Below are 12203 nucleotides of genomic sequence, written 5' to 3'. Positions count from 1 at the left end.
TGTATTCAATAGCACTCAGGGAGAGACGCAATGATGTGGTCAGCATGGGTTGTTGAACTGGTTATCCTCTTCAGGCGGAATTGCACCTCAACCCACTGGAACCACGTAGGGGCATTGATCACTGAAAAGGTTGGAAGCTTGACCTGTGCTGCCGCTACTGCAGGATCAGAGAGCAACGTAATGCTGTCAGACTGCATGCCAAAGGTTGAGAGTGTTGCGAGGTAAAGAGGGTCACTCTGGGGTCACCAATGTAGCCTGCCACCACTAACACAAGCTGAGTAGTGGAGAGGCGAACAGAAACGACTGATGGCTACTCAGAAACTGGTTTATTTCGACACAATCAGGCATATATATAACATAGGTAGGTTAGCAGGAGTTCACACTTGCTCGGCTGGGTTGTGCTCAAAACCAACCACAAGCGATGCTTCGTTCACGCTGTCCTGCTGTGAGCCTAGAAAGTTGTTTGTAGGTGTGGGGGGAAGCACCAGTTCCACGCACCTACAATTAACAGAAGATATGAATAGTAAGTGCGCCATACGTACACAGTGGTGGTCAAGGATTCTATAAGGATATATGGGTTCAATGAGCGGGCTGGAGGAATTGATTAGGGAGCTTAGCTTCTAACAGATGGCACGTGGGTCACAGGTAGTAAGGGGGTGAGGGATGGGGGTGTTCATCAGCGGGGGAGGATGAACGCCGTTACAAGATTCAAAGAGTCAGTCAGTCATGGGAAGGAGCGCAAGGCACATCAGCCATCGCCCGCCTCTGCCTGGGCCGCACCACGCTCAGTGCTCACTTGTACCGCCTACATCTGTCTCATGACCCCTTCTGCCCTTGGTGTAGGACTACCCTGAGGCCATGGAACATTTCCTGCTTCAATGCCCACGCTTCCACTCTCAACATACTGCACTACACTCCCGGCTCTCTGCCCTGGCCATCACAACACTCGACAGGGGATGTTTGGTGGGAAGGGCTCTTGGTCCGGATCAAGGTTGTTGCCCATTGGTCTAAAAGCAGGTATACAATTCAGTAATGGGCTGTTTATCTATTTTGGTGGTTGGTTCTGGCTTAGCTTCTATCTCTGAATAAGTAAACACAGGGAAGTGTAGGCAAACATTGGTGGACTGACCTTGATGGAAGGCACGGCTGAGGTGCCTCTGTGGTCTAATATTTATGTATGTAATTCACTTTAAAAATCGCCAGAAGATAAAGGTGCTTAGACTGGAATGAACTACATTTTTAGATGCAACAAATACTCTAAATAATAGCCAAAATATAATAATATTACTAAATTTATCGTTTACAAAGTTAAATCCAAGGAACTGTCTGTATTTCAAACCAACGGCACCACAAACACATAATGTCGAGAAGAAAGGAACAGCCACACATAATTATGTTACATTTCCTGAATACAAAAAAACTGCTTTTTAATGAAAAAGAAATTGAAATACAGATTCCTCATCGTATAAAGATTTTTGTTTTCTATTTTGATACCATTGAAAATTCTTAATTGTAAAATACGAAGTTAGACAAAATTTTATTGGATATCATTACTTGGGTCATGTTTTTCATATTTTTAAAGTCTTATATTAAGCATGAAAACAATCCTAGGCATGGTAATTAAAAAAAAGAAAAAGATTGTAGAATGATGAACGTTATTTCTACGAGAAACAAAATACCTACTGGTAAGAGGTTAAGTGGTTCTTCATATGAGAACCAAGAAACAGTGTAATCCTTTCTACCTTTTATTTGTTATTTATAAATCAGTCTAAACTAAACAGGCAGCAGACATTCAAGAGGATAGTGGAAAGCAATTGGCTAGGTATGAGCGGCTTGTCTGACGTTAGTAGCGCTGGGCTCTAGGTCAGGGTCGTGGGGGCCGGACAATGGTTGTCAGAGATGGAAGGCTGGCCTGCTCTGATGATGGTGGGAAGCGATCAGCCTGGTGTGGGTGGCTTGTCTTTTCCGGTCAGTACTAGGGTCCATTTCAGGGTGATGGAGTAGTAGTGGGAGTGCTCGTCCTGGATTTGGTGGGAAGAGGATGAGACAGGTTGCTGTGTGGCATGGTGCGGTGCACGGCTGAACCCTGCATCTCTGTGAGGCTCCTTTGCTGCTATTGGTAGTGGCATGAGAGAAGAGATGGGGCAGGCACCTGACACAGTGACCACAGGCAAGGCATGAGAGGCAATGGTGGGCAGACGGGCTTGGCTGGCGACTCATGAAATACAGGGAGGCAAGAAAGAAACTGGGGCTATGCAGCATCACGCCAGAGGAAAAGAAAAGAGCCTGGGGACTGGGTTAGTATCATGCCAGAGAGAGGAGAAAGATAGCCTGGGGTCTGGGTCATCGTCATGGCAAAGAGAGAGAAGAAAGGAGAGGAATAGTCAGTTCATTTCTGCCTCAAGCTGGCCGCTCTTGCTCCTTATATATCCCCTTAGCCTCCGAGGATGATGTGCTGTGCATGTGCTGGCTGAGTTTGGGTTCCTGCTGTGGTGCTGTCCTTGGCTTCACACTGCCTCCTCCTGCTGAATTAGGCCGTCTTTGGCCACACTGCGTCATCCAATGCCACTCCAATGGCACGAAGACCCAGTCACAGCCCACAGTCAGGGAAGTGACCTGTTTGCCAAGTAGACAATTTGGGTGGAAGTCTGTTGTCAAGGCGTAGAGGTACGGTCGCTTACCCCAGACCACAGCGTCTCGCACGTAGCAGAACTTGTGGCGATGTTGAGAAGAAAATGGTCCCTCCCAACGATGCCCACATAAACTTGATGTTGGATTGATTATGGTAAGCCATCTGTGTGTCCTCCATCTTCGGTGTCAGGCAACAAAGAGAGTTGGGGTGGGGATGTGCAGCACCATCTGCTGTCCTTTGTCTGGGTTGCTGAGAGTTGCTAGTGAGGTCATCTCGGTTGTTCATCTCTGCTTTTGTCAGCCAATTACCCAATCTTTGAAGAGCCTTCACCCTTCGTTCTTGTCAGGGTCATGTAGGGAAAGGTTGCTTTACCATGGTGTGGTCATCTTGTTGATTCGTAACTTGAGGTTGCATGGCAACTACGTCAGGTCTATGGTGTGTGAAGGTGGGAGTGAAGTACGGTTGCTTGAGATAAAGTTGCAGAGAGAAGAATAGAAACCGTAGGAGGGCAGTTTTGAAATCAAAGCTTTGTGCCAGACTTTATCAAAAGCTTTTGATATGTCTAACGAACACGACAGCAAAAGTTTCACCGAAATCTCTAAAAGAGGATGACCAAGACTCGGTAAGGAACGCCAGAAGATCACCAGTACAGCAACTTTGAGGGAAGCCATACTGGCGATCAGATAAAAGATTGTGAACTGATAGGTGTTTAAGAATCTTTCTATTGAGGATAGATGAAAAACTTTAGACAAACAAGAGATTAAAGCTATAGGACGGTAGTTTGAGGGATTAGAATGGTCATCCTGTTTAGGAATAGGCTGAGTGTAGGCAAACTTCCAGCAAGAAGGAAAGGTAGAAATCGATAGGCATAATTGAAAGAGTTTGGCCAGGCAAGCACGAAGCACATAATTTTTGAGAACAATAGGAGGCCCCGTTATGTCCATAAGCATTCCTAGGGTTTAGGTTAGAAAGGGCATGGAAAATATCATTACGAAGAATTTTGATTGAAGACATGAAATAGTCAGAGGGAGGAGGAGAGGGTGGGGAGGCAAGCCCAGAATAATCCAAGGTGGAATTGTTAGCAAAGGTTTGAGAGAAGAGTTCAGCTTTAGAAACAGATGAGATAGCAGTGGTGCCATTAGGATGAAATAAAGGAGGGAAAGATGAAGAAGTAAAGTTATTGAAGATGTTTTTGGCTAGATGCCAGAAGTCACGAGGGGAGTTAAGAGTTTGAAATATTTTGACATTTTCCATTTTCTATTTATGAAGAGTGTTTAGCAAGTTGAAAAAACAGACTTGGCATGATTCTGGGCAGAAATATAAAGTGTATGAGATTCAGGAGATGGAAGGCCTAAGTACCTTTTGTGGATAACCTCTCTATCATGTATAGCACGAGAATAAGTTGTGTTAAACCAAGGTTTAGAAGGTTTATGTTGAGAAAAAAGAATGAGGAATGTACGCCTCCATGCCAGAAACTATCACTTTTGTTATGCGTTCAGCACATAGAGATGGGTCTCTGACAGGGAAACAGTAATCATTTCAGGGAAAATCAGGTTAATACCTTCTCAGGTCCCTCCAACTGGCAGAGGCAAAACGCCAGAGACACCTCTGCTTAGGGGGATCCTGGGAAGGGATTGGAGAAATAGGACAAGATACAGAAATGAGATTGTGATTGGAGAACCCCAAGGGAAAAGATATGGTAACAGTATAAGCTGAAGGATTAGAGGTAAGAAAGAGATCAAGAATGTTGGGCTTGTCTCCAAGATGGTCAGGAATACGAATAGGGTGTTGCACCAGTTGCTCTAGATCATGGAGGATAGCAATGTTGAAGGCTAGTTCACCAGGATGGTCAGTGAAGGGAGAGGAAAGCCAAAGCTGGTGGTGAACATTGAAATCTCCAAGGATGGAGATCTTCGCGAAAGGGTAGAGGGACAGAATGTGCTCCACTTTGGAAGCTAAATAGTCAAAGAATTTACTGTAATCAGAGGAGTTAGGGGAGAGACAGACAGCACAGATGAATTTATTTTGAGAGTGACTGTTGAGTCGAAGCCAGATGGTGGAAAACTCGGAAGACTCAAGAGCGTGGGTACGAGAGCAAGTTAAGTCGTTGTACACATAGATGCAACATCCAGCTTTAGAACGAAAATGAGAACTGTCAGTTGCCTCAGACAGCTGTGTTTCGGTGAGGAAAAGAAGATGAGGTTTAGTAGAGGAGAGGTGGTGTTGTACAGATTGAAAATTAGATTAAGACCGTGAATGTTGTAGAAGTTAATGTAGAAAAAGTTGAGAAAGATGTCAAGACATTTTGGGTCGCTAACGAGAGGGCAGTCCGACCTGGGGACATTTCTGGTCCCCTCACCAGAATGAGACTCTGGAGCTGGATTTGGAGTCGCCATTATTTAAATTTAGAATTTTAAGTGAAGGGTGTGTGTAGTAAGTGCATGTAGTTTTATGAGAAGTAGAAGAGTTGTCTTTAGAGGCCAAGCTGTGACTGCGCCCTCGAGTTATGAGACACAAAGGGAAACGTTCAGCGAGATCACAACTAGCTTTAATGGAAGGTTCACAGCAATCCCTATTAGACCTCTCTGGGTGTAAATTATCGTTTCGGTAGGTATCTACTACCTCCTCCTATGAGGAAGGCTTGAGTTTAAGCCCCGCCCTTCGTATGCGTTCAAGCACCCCCCGAAGGCATTGTAAATACATTGTCCAGGTTGGGGCATTAGCAATGACTTCATCCAGTTAAGCGAGGCAGGTTTTCCATTTTAGGCCAGCCAGAACAGCATCCATCAGATGGGAGAACAATGCAGGGCCGTTACATATGCCAAACAGTAGAACTTCAAATTTCCAGCATTAACCATCACCTTTGCAGAAGAACGTTTTCTTCTTGTCCTTTTCCCAAATGGAAATTTGCCAGTACCCATTCTGCAAGTCTAATGTCGAGAACCAACCGGAACCATGATGAGCTTCCAGTGTGTTGTCAATACATGGAAGGGGTTGGGCATCTTTCACAGTGGTAGTGTTGAGGCGACGATAATCCACACAAAACCTCAGAGAGCCATCTTTCTTCTTGGCCAGCATTGCTGGAGATGACCAACGACTTGTTGATGGCCGAATAATGCTGTACCGTGCCATGGATTCTACTTGGTTACGTTCCTCTTCCCTCCATTCTGTTTGATGAGTGGCCCCTTCATATATATGCAGTGCTCTGTTGCCATCCCTCTGGGCAAATATATCTCCATAATCCATAAGCAGGTTCCTCAAGTCACATGTTTGTGATGGCGTTAGGTTGTTAGGAACCTCTGGTAACAATGCCCAAGATGTTTTCTGGCGGTTCTGTGAGTTTTCCTGGGTCAATAGTGCCAATTTCCCATCCTTTTTGGAGATATATTCGTTCCAAGGAATAGTTGGCCACGACAACAATTGCTGACTCACTGCTCGACACTTGGTGCAGCTATAAGGCTGGGGCAAGTTTGGATGTGGGAGAGAACACACTAATGTTGTGGGGATTGTCATGAGACAAAAGTATCTGGCGCCAGTAGTTAGGAGGAATGTCGATGTTGTCAGTGAGGTAGAGAACCTTAGGTGTTTGGTCACAGCCTCACAGGCCTGAGGACGTCCATCCCGCGTATTCCATCGAATTCCGACAGGCCTTTCAGGATGATGAGCGATGTCCTGACAAAGTTGTTCTCCCACTCGAGTGATAGCTGCCGTGTCTCTCCCTCGATTGCTAGCCTCACTCCGTCAGCTCCTTGCACTAGTGATGTACGCTGAAGGCTACCCAGTTTGTGTTTATTTTTGTCTGTGTCAACCAGCATAATGGCCTTCTATCTCTCTGCTGTAAAGGGCACTGTGATGTTACTGTGATATTCGACATAACACCCCACATGAATGAACTGAACTAGAAACTTTAGGGCAGTGGTTCTCAAACATTTTCAACATCCTTGTGGCTCCCCTTCATTTTTCTCCCAAAGCTCACCCTAAAAATAGGTAATAAAATATGATGAAATGTTGATGAAGAGAACATCCTTGCTTCATTACAGTTTACACTTACAGTCACAATTATTTTATGTTTGATAGATTTCTTTGAAATGCTTACCTTACATCATTTGAAACACTTGAAACATGTTATTATCCCATCGCTAGACTACAAAAGACTAGCAGACACTATCAAATTTGAAAATGGTTGAGAAAAGTTCAGTTATTAGCCTCTGCATCACACATCAGTGGGAAGGGTGACATTGTTTCTTTTCAGTCAGTTGAAGATTTTGAGGTTGTGTCATTGACAATGCACTTCTCATGTCGGGGTCCATATGCAATCGGTTCCGGGTCATATTCTTGATTTGTAGAAGGGTGGAGAATCCAGACTCATAAATAGGTAGTTGAAAAAGGCAAGAGTAGTCGAAGTACAATCTCACTGACTTTTGGATACGACTGATGTATTGAACACCAGAATACATTCAGAGATTTTTCTTCTTTGGCAGCAGAATCATGTTTAAGATAAAGGAACTCGTCCTGAACTTCACTGGGAGATAGTAATATCAAGAATGCCAGAGAATGGATTCCTTACCAACTTTCCTTCTCCTCTTCGAATTCTGGGAAGTAGGTACATAGTACATACTAAATTCACTTTCCAAGGATCTCAGATACTGAGTGATTTTAGTTTTAGTTAATAGGTCAAGCAGAATATCTTCTTCGTTTTCGTCAAAAACAGTTGAAAGGTTTTCAAACATGGCAACATTCCCGGCACCGACTTTCCGTTGCCAATTCTGGAGCTTGACAAGAAATCCACGAAGACATCAGGTGAAACACATTTCTTCCCTCATTCTGTAGCTTCAGATTCAACCTATTTAGCTGCTCAAATATATCTGCTAAATATGCAAGAAGTGGCTCCCACAAAACCATATTGAGGTGGTTCAACTGATCATCTTTCCCTTGCATTTCCAGGAACAATTTAAGCTCCCCCCGAAGTTCAAACACTCGAATCACAACATTGTCCTTGGAAAGCCAACGCACTTTGGAGTAAAAGAGGAGAGCTTCATGCTCCGAATCCATGTCTCTACAAAGGGGTGCATGTCAATTGATTCCTAAGCGATTGGTACTCAGGTCATCAATTCAGACTCTAGACAGGTGATCATTAAGTCAGTTGAGACTCAAGTCCGTTGGTGCCCAAACCAATTGAGATCTAAATCAGTTGGTCCCCAAACTTACTGAACATCTTTGTTCATTCTCACTGTGTGTGTGTGTGTGTGTGTGAGAGAGAGAGAGAGAGAGAGAGAGAGAGAGAGAGAGAGAGAGAGAGAGAGAGAGAGAGAGTGTCAGGTACTGTGAATTCATGTTGTATTAACATGAAGAATTCTAACAGTCTATGGCCTTGATCGTGTCACCTGGTTCGGCCCCAGAAATGAAAGGTGGTGTATTAAGGGATTAGGTGGAGAACAATGAGTTGAGTTTGAAATCTGTCCCACCCCAAGCTCGTTCTCTCTCTCTCTCTCTCTCTCTCTCTCTCTCTCTCTCTCTCTCTCTCTCTCTCTCTATGTTCTTCCTTCTTTCCCTCCTTTCTTCAGGTTTTTCTCCTTCAATTTGCTCTTCCTCTGCTTCCTTTCCTTGTGCTCCATGTTGTTTGTATGTCTGTGTGTCTGCATTGCCTCTACGGGGCTGGACCAGGTAGGATCACATAACCGTCACGAGGCTGTGGTCACGTGACCATTCCAGGGCTAGGTCACGTGACTACCCCGGGACATTAGTCACGAGACTAGTAGAAGCCGAGATCCGGAGTATAAAAACCCCTCCCAGGGGGTGTCCCTTCAGGATGTTGTGGGCGGCAGAACAGCATCCTCCTCCTGTCCTTTCAGATGGGAACTATGCCCAGAACTGAACGGATGTCTTTTTCGCGCTGCGTAGTTGTTGCGGCCTCACCCCGGCTCGAGGTGCGCCGCGTCCTGCTCAGCATTGGGCGCCGCTGGTGCCTGGCGAGGGGGAGCCATGTGGCTATGTCCACGTTCCCGTCTGACGGGTGGCGGAAGGCGGCATCAGGGGAGTAGCATAATGTCACTGGGCACCAGAGGCTTGACCTTAAGGATCTGGCGAGGCTGGCCTCCGAGACGCCCTTCTGCAGGCCTGGACGACCCGCGGCGTGAGGAAGAACACGCAAGGCACGCTGACAGATCTGTTGGCTGCCCTGCAGGCCGGACTCGCCCACCTCACGCTACGAATCCTCTCCAGTAGCGAGGGCGTGCACCTGAGCTGAGGCGTACAGGAGCCAGACCTCGCACTGCACGCATCCAGCGAGGCTCCATTCTGCCCGAGCCCTCTGGCTGGCGCGGTGAGCGAGGCTCTGAGCAAACTGCCCTGCCCGAGTGCCGCGCGTGGCGTGATGAGCAGAGCTCTGGGCCGAGTGGAAATTGGACCAGAATTCAGTTCCAGTGATCATCGCACCTTAAAATTCACCATAAATTTTGACAAAGGAAAAGTGAACGAAAGTAAAGAAAAAGTGCCAGACTATCGGCGTGCAAACTACACAAGATTCCGTATGCAGCTTGCATCCATTGACTGGAATATACTGCTGGAAACACCAGATGTAGATAAGACATGGGAGGTGTTTGCTGAAAAGATAAATGATACAGCTAAGATGTGTATACCACTAAGAAACAGAAGGAAATTACTAAAAACCAAACCGAAATGGTGGAATAATGAAATTAGAAGCTGTCTTCTAGCAAAGAAAGAAGCATACAACAAATACAAATTAACACAACATAATAATAAATTAGAGCATGACAGATTGCGTAGACAAGCAAAAAAGTTGATAAAAAGCAGCAAAAAATCTGTAGAAGCTCAGATCGCAAACTCCTGTAAAACCAACCCAAAGGAATTTCACAGTTATGTAAAATTCAAAAGAGTGTTAGCCTCAACAATTGATCCACTGATAACAGAAAGCGGAAACCAAATAGATAACGAAGTTGAAATGGTATACATCCTAAATAGATTCTTTTCAACAGTCTTCACGACTGAAGATGTCCAGAACAGCTTGCCCATGCCAGAGCCTCAGGCACAAGGCAGAACATTGCCTGACTTCATAGTTACAGAAAATGAAATCCTCACAGTCATGAACAGCATGAACGTAAACAAAACGCCTGGACCAGATAAGATATCACCCAGGCTTCTCAAAGAAGCAAAAAATGAGCTCGTGAAACCACTCACGATTATATTCAATAAAACTTTACAAGCAGGGAAAGTCCCCCAGGAGTGGAAGCTAGCAAATGTCACGCCCATTTTCAAGAAAGGAAATAAATCCCTCCCAGTTAATTACAGACCAATCAGCCTTACTTCAATAGTGTGCAAGCTGATGGAAACGATAATCAGAGATAAGATTGTCAAATTTCTAGAAGAAAATAAGATCATGAAAGATTCTCAACACGGTTTCCGAAATAAGAGATCCTGCATAACAAACTTACTAGACTTCTTTTATGAAGTTTTTAACTCGTATGACGAGACAAAAGCAGTGGATGTTATTTATCTTGATTTCCAGAAAGCTTTCGACACTGTCCCTCACAAGAGGCTAATCAGCAAAGTAAAAGCTCACGGCATAGCTGGAAATACCCTGAAATGGCTGGAAGACTGGCTCTCTGACAGAAAGCAACGTGTTGTTATAAATGGAAAAGAATCAGAGTGGCACAATGTAAAAAGTGGTGTTCCTCAAGGCTCTGTATTAGGACCAGTTCTTTTCATTGTCTATATTAATGATATTGATGAAGGAATCAATTGTAGGAGGAGGTAGTAGACACCTACCGAAACAATAACTTACTCCCAGTGAGATCTAATAGCACTAGTTCAGGAGGTGCTGTGAATCTTCCATTAAAGCTAGTTGTGATCTCGTTGAATGTTTCCCTTTGTGTCTCACAACTCAAGGGGGTAGTCACAGCCTACCCTCTAAAGACAGCTCTCCTTCTTCACAAAAAACTACATGCACTTACCACACATACACCTTTCACTCCAAATCAAAATTTAAAAGAAAAATGGGACCCAAAATAAACAACGCCTCAGTCCTCTGGGAGGGGACCAAAAATGTCTCCAGGTCGGACACCTCTCCTGTTGAAGACCACAAATGCCTTGACACCTCCCTCAACTTTTTCTACATTAACTTCTGCAACATTCGCGGTCTTAGATCTAATTTTCAATCTGTGGAACACCACCTCTCTCTACTAAACCTCATCTTCTTTTCCTCACCGAAACACAGCTGTCTGAGGCAACTGACAGTAGCCCCTTCTCTGTTCCCTCCTACTTTCTCTATTCTCATTTTTATTCCAAAGCTGGATGTTGCGTCTATGTATGCAACGACTTAACTTGCTCTCGTGCCCACGCTCTTGAGTCTTCCGAATTTTCCACCATCTGGCTACGACTTAACAGTCACTCTCAAACTAAATTCATCTATGCTGTTTATCTCTCCCCTAACTCTTCTGACTATAGTAAATTCTTCGACTACTTAACTTCTAAAGTGGAGCACATTCTGTCCCTCTACCCTTTCGCTGAGATTTCCATTCTTGGAGATTTCAATGTTCACCACCAGCTTTGGCTTTCCTCTCCCTTCACTGACCACCCTGGTGAACTAGCCTTCAACTTTGCTATCCTCCATGACCTAGAGCAACTGGTGCAACACCCTACTCGTATTCCTGACCGTCTTGGAGACACGCCCAACATTCTTGATCTCTTCCTCACCTCTAACCCTTCTGCTTATGCTGTCACCCTTTCATCTCCGTTGGGCTCCTCCGATCACAATCTCATTTCTGTATCTTGTCCTATTTTTCCAATCCCTCCGCAGGATCCCCAAAGCGAAGGTGCCTCTGGCGTTTTGCCTCTGCCAGTTGAGGGAGACCTGAGGAGGTATTATGCTGATTTTCCGTGGAATGATTATTGCTTCCGTGTCAGAGACCCATCTCTTTGTGCTAAACGCATAACAGAGGTGTTAGTATCTGGCATGGAGGCGTACATTCCTCATTCTTTTCTCAACCTAAACCTTCTAAACCTTGGTTTAACTCAGCCTGTTCTCGTGCTATACATGATAGAGGTTGCCCACAAAAGGTACTTGAGCCTTCCATCTCCTCAATCTCATGCACTTTATATCTCTGCCCGGAATCATGCCAAGTCTGTTCTTCAACTTGCCAAACACTCTTTCATAAATAGGAAATGTCAAAATCTTTCAAACTCAAACTCTCCTCGTGACTTCTGGCATCTAGCCAAAAACATCTCAAATAACTTCACTTCTTCATCTTTCCCTCCTTTATTTCATCTTGATGGCACCACTGCCATCTCTTCTGTCTCTAAAGCTGAACTCTTTTCTCAAACCTTTGCTCACAACTCCACCTTGGACGATTCTGAGCTTGTCCCTCCCTCTCCTCCTCCCTCTGACTATTTCATGTCTACAATCAAAATTCTTCGTAATGATGTTTTCCATGTCCTTGCTGGCCTAAACCCTCGGAAGGCTTATGGACCTGATGGGGTCCCTCCTATTGTTCTCAAAAACTGTGCTTCTGTGCTTGCACCTTGCCTGGCCAAACTCTTCCAACTTTGTCTATCG

At 44.8% G+C, this 12203-nt stretch overlaps 1 long non-coding RNA gene across 1 annotated transcript in view; it reads right to left on the bottom strand.

The window, feature by feature from the left end:
- Positions 1 to 315: 315 nt before the first annotated feature.
- The window catches only part of LOC123520038, an 87227-nt gene continuing 75339 nt past the window's right edge, over positions 316 to 12203 (bottom strand). The window contains exon 3 of the long non-coding RNA XR_006679152.1: positions 316 to 498. This is a non-coding gene — a long non-coding RNA (uncharacterized LOC123520038). The remainder of the gene's footprint in view (positions 499 to 12203) is intronic.

The sequence above is a fragment of the Portunus trituberculatus genome, chromosome 46 (genome assembly GCF_017591435.1).
Source record: "Portunus trituberculatus isolate SZX2019 chromosome 46, ASM1759143v1, whole genome shotgun sequence".
Taxonomy (NCBI): Eukaryota; Metazoa; Arthropoda; class Malacostraca; order Decapoda; family Portunidae; genus Portunus; species Portunus trituberculatus.
Note: the sequence above shows the minus strand (reverse complement) of the source record. Positions and strands in the feature narration are given on the sequence as shown.